We start from the raw sequence: 5,789 nt of genomic DNA on the forward strand, positions 1-5,789 counted from the left end.
TCCGCCCACCCCTGTAACCTGTCCAGGTCTCATTGCAGCCTATATCTCCCTTCTAGCGTGCCCACTTTTCCCCACAGCTTAATGTCATATGCGAATTTGAAGAAGGTGCTTTTTACCCCACCACACTGTCCAAGTTGCTGATGAAGATGTTGAACAGTGCGGGCCCAAGGACCGAGCCCTGGGGGATCCCACTGCCCACATCCCTCCAGGTCAAAAATGACCCATCCACCACCACTCTCTGGGTGTGGCCCTCCAGCCAATTAGTGACCCATCTGACTGTGCAGGTATTGATGCCACAGTCCCCCAGTTTTTTAATGAGAATGGGGTGAGAGACAGGGTCGAAGGCCTTCCTAAAGTCCAGAAAGACTACTTCCACTGCTACCCCTGCATCTAAGGCTTTTGTGACCTGGTCACAGAAGGCGACCAAGTTGGTCTGACAAGACCTGCCTCTAATGAGCCCATGTTGGTTGCCCCTAAGCATAACCTCCCCCACTGGTCCCTCGCAGACGTGCGCCAGGATAATTCTCTCAAAAAGCTTACCCAGAACCGAGGTAAGACTAACTGGCCTATAGTTTCTTGGGTCCTGCTTCCTCCTCTTTTTGAAAATGGGAACCACATTAGGCCTTTTCCAGTCCTCTGACACAATGCCAGAGCACCATAAGTGCTCGTAAAGCCGTGCCAGGGGTCCCACAATGACCTCTGCTAATTCCCTCAGCACTCTGGGGTAGAGATCATCAGGACCTGCTGACTTAAATATGTCCAGTCCCTCCAGAAGTTCCCTGACTAGGTCCTCACTGACCCTACTGGTCTTATTTTATGATTCCTTCAAATATCACAAAAGCAAAATGAAATGTACCGAATTCTAGAAGTCTACTAGTAAATAAACCTCACATATAATTAACTAGCACCAATAAAAATAATATGGCAGTCAAAATATTAAGATAACATTTTAAGAATTATTTAATGTTGAAAGTGAATAATAATTTGCAATGGAAGAATGACCACAAAAGAAAAGGACAGAAGAAATGCAGGCAAGCAAAACAAATGAAAAACAACTTACAAGGCAATGAAACGCCTGGAAAGGGAAAGCTTAAAAACCACTGGTGCAGAAAATAAAGAAAATAAACAGTAATTAGTGATTCAAATTTCTAATTAATATTCCCATGTTACAAAGGAACACCTGCAAAGCATTGACTGTTGAACCCTTTTATAGTTATTGATCAGTGGCAGAGAAGAAAGGAGAAAATTGCTACTGCCAACTGCATTTAAAAAGAGTTGACAAATGGAAGCTAAGCACTCCCTCGTATGGTAACTATCCACACTTCTTATTAACAACACCCATCCTTGTAGACATTTACATGTTACTTAATGCTCTGTGTTACTAGGTTTAATTCCTGGGTATGTTATTAACTCCACAATGGATTTGGTAGAACTTAGATCTCAGCATAACAGCCCAGATTTACCAAAGGGAAAACAGCATGGCATTTTTCCAATTTGAATTTAAAAATGTTGAAATGTATAGATATATAAATGTTGACTAGTCCTACTGATGATAGAATGATACTGTTTTCTAAGTGCTTGCTGTCTTTTTATATCAACTGTATGGGGGTTAAGAGTCATATATTTGAAAGTCTTATCCTGTATTCCTTTTGAGCACAAGTCAAACAGAAATGTATGCTTAAGAGCTGAAAATTAGTCTCAGTACATCCTTAGTAACCTTTTTAGAATGAGTCAGAAAACTTGTAATTACTGTATTTAACTAAATACATGTAAATATCCTATTTTTATGCTAGTTGTAAGAAAAGCGTATTTATGCTTTACCAGAGAAACAGGATTAAAATGGCTATTTTGTGTGTGTGTGTGTGTGTGTGTATATACATACATGCATTGACTTCTCAAGTTCCCATAAGACTCAGTAGAAAACTTGGAATCATATATGATAAAACAGCTGTCTTCTGTAGGCAGCCAGCCAGCCATTTTATCACATATATGGGTTTTATGAGTTTTATGGGAACTTGAGAAGTCAATATATCAGAAGACACATTATGACCATAAAGAACTTGCATACCTTACAGATACTTTCCATCATGATGGTGAAATTGATGTTATTGCAACATGCAGATAAAGATGATATATAAACCCAAGGCCTTGCTTTAGAGGTCTTGAGAAATACTAAATAAATTATTTCATGTACTTTAAAATATGTTTCTGTTTCGAAACAGGCACATGGTTTTGGATTTATGTTTGGAATTGAGATTTAAGGATACTTAGGGAGCTCGGAAGATTTCTTGGATTCTATTCTTTATCCTGCATCTGGCATATTAGAAAGCTGCTGTAAAGCAGAAGGCCTTTCCCCTTCATCCCAGCAGCGTGGGAAGTTTTCCTCATTACTTTTTGAGAGTCTCTTATGATTTAGTACCTGAAAATATATGCCCCATTCCTTCATATTTTAGATACTATAGTGAAACAGCCACTGTTGCAAACTTTCCCTCACATTGGAAGTGCAAATTTGTTTATTTTTCTTATACTAGATTTGTTTTCTTCAACCCTGTTGCTGCAGAGAAGCATTATCTTTTGTCCTCCCTTTACATAAAGTTCTCACAGGCTATTTATTTCTGTTGTCCGCATACCCCAATACTCATAACATCTTGCCACTGTCAGATAGACTCATGCATACTTGCTTTGCCCTGTCCTGGAAGCACATAATCTGATCCACCATCCCCATAAAGTTGTTATAGATTTCCCATGCCATGTCCATATCTATATCTAGGACATACAGTCCCTTCTCCATAACAAAAATATGTAAATTTAGAAGGCAGTGTTTCTCTGGCATCTCTGCCAAGAAGTATAAAATGAAGAGGGTTTTTCCCCTTTCCTGGATGAAAGAAATATCTTTGAGCAGAATTTGTCATTATAACTGTGTTTCATCACCTTACCCATTGGTGATGTGTAGGGGGTGCATGTGCACCCCCTGAGATTGGCAGTGCACCACTGAGACTGCCGGTGGCACCTGTGAGTGGTCGCCGCTCGACACTGCCAGTGGTGTCTGTGGGCGGCCCCAGTTGCCGGTGGCTTCTGCCAATGCTGCTGGTGGCATCTGTGGGTGGTTGTCAACTGCTGGTTGGTGTTTGCCATGCACTCTCCACCGCTGACAGCTCTGCAGCTGCCTGTGGAAGCTCGCCATGCCCCCACCCCAGCCTCTAGGGGCACACAGCATTCATGACCTTACCGCATTTGCTGAACAGGTACTACCAGTCTGTTTTGAACTATAGCATCAAAGGGCTGCATATCACAGCTTATAGTTGGGTTACACTCGGATAACGTTCTCAACAAAGTCCCCACTCAGTCCTTTTGGGCAAAGTTTGATAGTCTTTGATTTCAACAAGAGTGAGATTTTTTGAACAGTCTTCCTTTTCCTACCCGTAGATGAGCCTAAAATTTGGTGTCCCCAAAGTTTCAGTTAATCAACTTTTGAGTGGCAAACCTGAGACCTGACATCTCACTAAGCAGCTTCCATTTATCCATCATCTCTGAAAGTCAGGTCCAACATGTGTGAAGTTGGCCAAATTAGGTTAGCCAAGCTTATTCCTTCACCTTCAGTCTGATCAACATCAGTGGGCTATGAAAGTGAAGGAATAGCTTTATGGTCCAGCTCCACACATGCTTCCTGTAAACAGGCACAGCGGGCACCAACATCACCAGCATGGGCAACAGGGGCACCTGGGAAAGAGTCTTGCAGCATCGCAGTTGAGAAGCACTGAACTAGAGTATCCCACAAGCCAGTGGTTCCCCAGCTGGTAAGATTATGATAAGCAGTCCATAGATTATATCTAGTTTACCCTTTTTCAATTATGTTTGAGGCCAGAGATGCATGTGGATCCACAAAAAACCTGATGACTGGCAGTGTTCCATTGGTCCCAAACATTTGGGAACCATAAGGCAGACAAACCGTCCCTGTATGTGAGGGATTTTCAGGTTCAGAAATGCATTAGAACTGATTAAAGAACAGAAAATAAACTTGCAAATCACAAAGCTGTTTCCATTATAAACAGACTGAGACACACCCATTGTCCACATTTAGCACTTTTAAAGAGTGTTTTCTTTTCTCCTGATGTCTTCAATTTACCAAAAAAGTTTTACTAAGAACTGGGGTTAGGGCAAATGAAAAAAAAAATATGACGATTTTGATTTTGTTTTTTGTTTTGTTTTGTTTACAAAGCTGGATATAACTTGATTACAGTTTCACATGACTATTCCCATAAAGCCAACATTTTTCATTCAAACTTTCATTTTCAAGAAAAGGCCACTTTTTATTGAAATAAAATGCCTGTCAAAAATGTCAACTGGCACTTGTTTGTATTATTCAGATACCTTTCTTTTCTTGGTTTAAAGCTCCTCTCCTATTTAATTTAGCTCTCTAGGTTTAGACTTTGCTTACCAGGAAGGTTTCCAGGCTATTACAGCTGAATTTGTTGTTTGTTTGGTTTTTTTGTTTTTAGTTGGTTTGGGGGTTTTTTTTGGGGGGGGGGAGATTGCCTTACATGAACTCTAGGTTTAGCTAGCAATAAATTATTCTGGATTTACAATCATCCTTGCAAAGTTCCCAAATTATAGCCTAGTCCCACTTACTGTGCAGAAATAAAGGTTTTCTCAGAATTTTAACAAAAGACAAAATGCAAAGGAAGTGACAAAGGCAGTTCAAGTGCTAGAACAAAGAGTTCCCAGGCAGCAGCAATTAGCAGCATGTGGCTCAATATCTGAATTCAGTGGCTTCAGAAAGATAGAGACCACCAACTGACATAATATGTTGCATTAGTTTGGAGACAAATAAAATACCCAATATATTTTGTGTGTATTGAAATTCCTTTCTCCAAAGCACTCAGATTTTCAACACAGTGGGTTTATTGACACACCCAACTTTTGCAGGTCTGTTGTTCTGATTTATCTGCGAGTGTCTTCAGGTTATTCAAACCAGTCTTCTTCCAAATGGTAGTATGAAGAGGCATTCTACGTAGCACAAGATGTCCTGATGACTATCAGAACATAATGTGTATAATCAAAAGCTTTTTTTGTCAGGGTGTGTTCTGACTTCTTTTGAAATCAGTAGCAACCCCCACAGATTTCAGAGAAGAATGGAGAGAAGGATCAAGCCCTAAATTACATAAAACATCCAAAACACATATATATAGTGTTTTATTTATCTCAGTACTGTAGGAGTCTAGGATTTCTCGCTTCCATCCCAAAAGAGATAGTGGTTTTACAAGTTTGGATCTTTTTAAAATAAAGATCTTAACAGTAATGCAAAATGGTCAGTTGTGCTAGAAAATCAAGCTTCTAGGCTAGGGACAGACATTCAAAAAGCCAGAGTCTGAATTGATTCAATCTTTGCAAGTTAGTCTAACCTGGCTAGGTTAAATCACTTTGTAACTGCACAGACATCCCAGACATGCAGGCACATGCCTGCAGTCACTCTGGCTAGAAGCTGGGGGTGTTAGAGCAGCCTTTCCTTCCCTTGTATAGTACTGAGCTAAGCGGGGTTGGTGCATGGCCAGGCCTCGGCAGGACGCCTTGATTAGTCCAGCAGAGAATTGATAACAGTGTTTATCACCCCATTAATAAAACAACAGAGGGACATTACCAGCTACCTGTTGATTCTGCCTGTTGATTCCACCTGTTGACTCAGCATGTACAGTAGCCAGAATGTGGTCTGCTAGCTAATACACAGACAACTCCCTGCAAGGTGAAGGGAAGGGGGGAATTCCTGATTAGCAGGGAGTGGTAATGTGGAG

At 40.7% G+C, this 5,789-nt stretch overlaps 1 long non-coding RNA gene across 1 annotated transcript in view; it reads left to right on the forward strand.

Annotated features, from left to right (window-relative positions):
* Positions 1 to 5,493, forward strand: part of LOC109301528 — an 18,210-nt gene extending 12,717 nt beyond the window's left edge. Inside the window, exons 2-3 of the long non-coding RNA XR_002098552.1 lie at positions 3,866 to 3,873; positions 5,483 to 5,493. This is a non-coding gene — a long non-coding RNA (uncharacterized LOC109301528). The remainder of the gene's footprint in view (positions 1 to 3,865; positions 3,874 to 5,482) is intronic.
* Positions 5,494 to 5,789: the final 296 nt, after the last annotated feature.

The sequence above is a fragment of the Gavialis gangeticus genome, unplaced genomic scaffold (genome assembly GCF_001723915.1).
Source record: "Gavialis gangeticus isolate Ggan-Ray unplaced genomic scaffold, GavGan_comp1, whole genome shotgun sequence".
Taxonomy (NCBI): domain Eukaryota; kingdom Metazoa; phylum Chordata; order Crocodylia; family Gavialidae; genus Gavialis; species Gavialis gangeticus.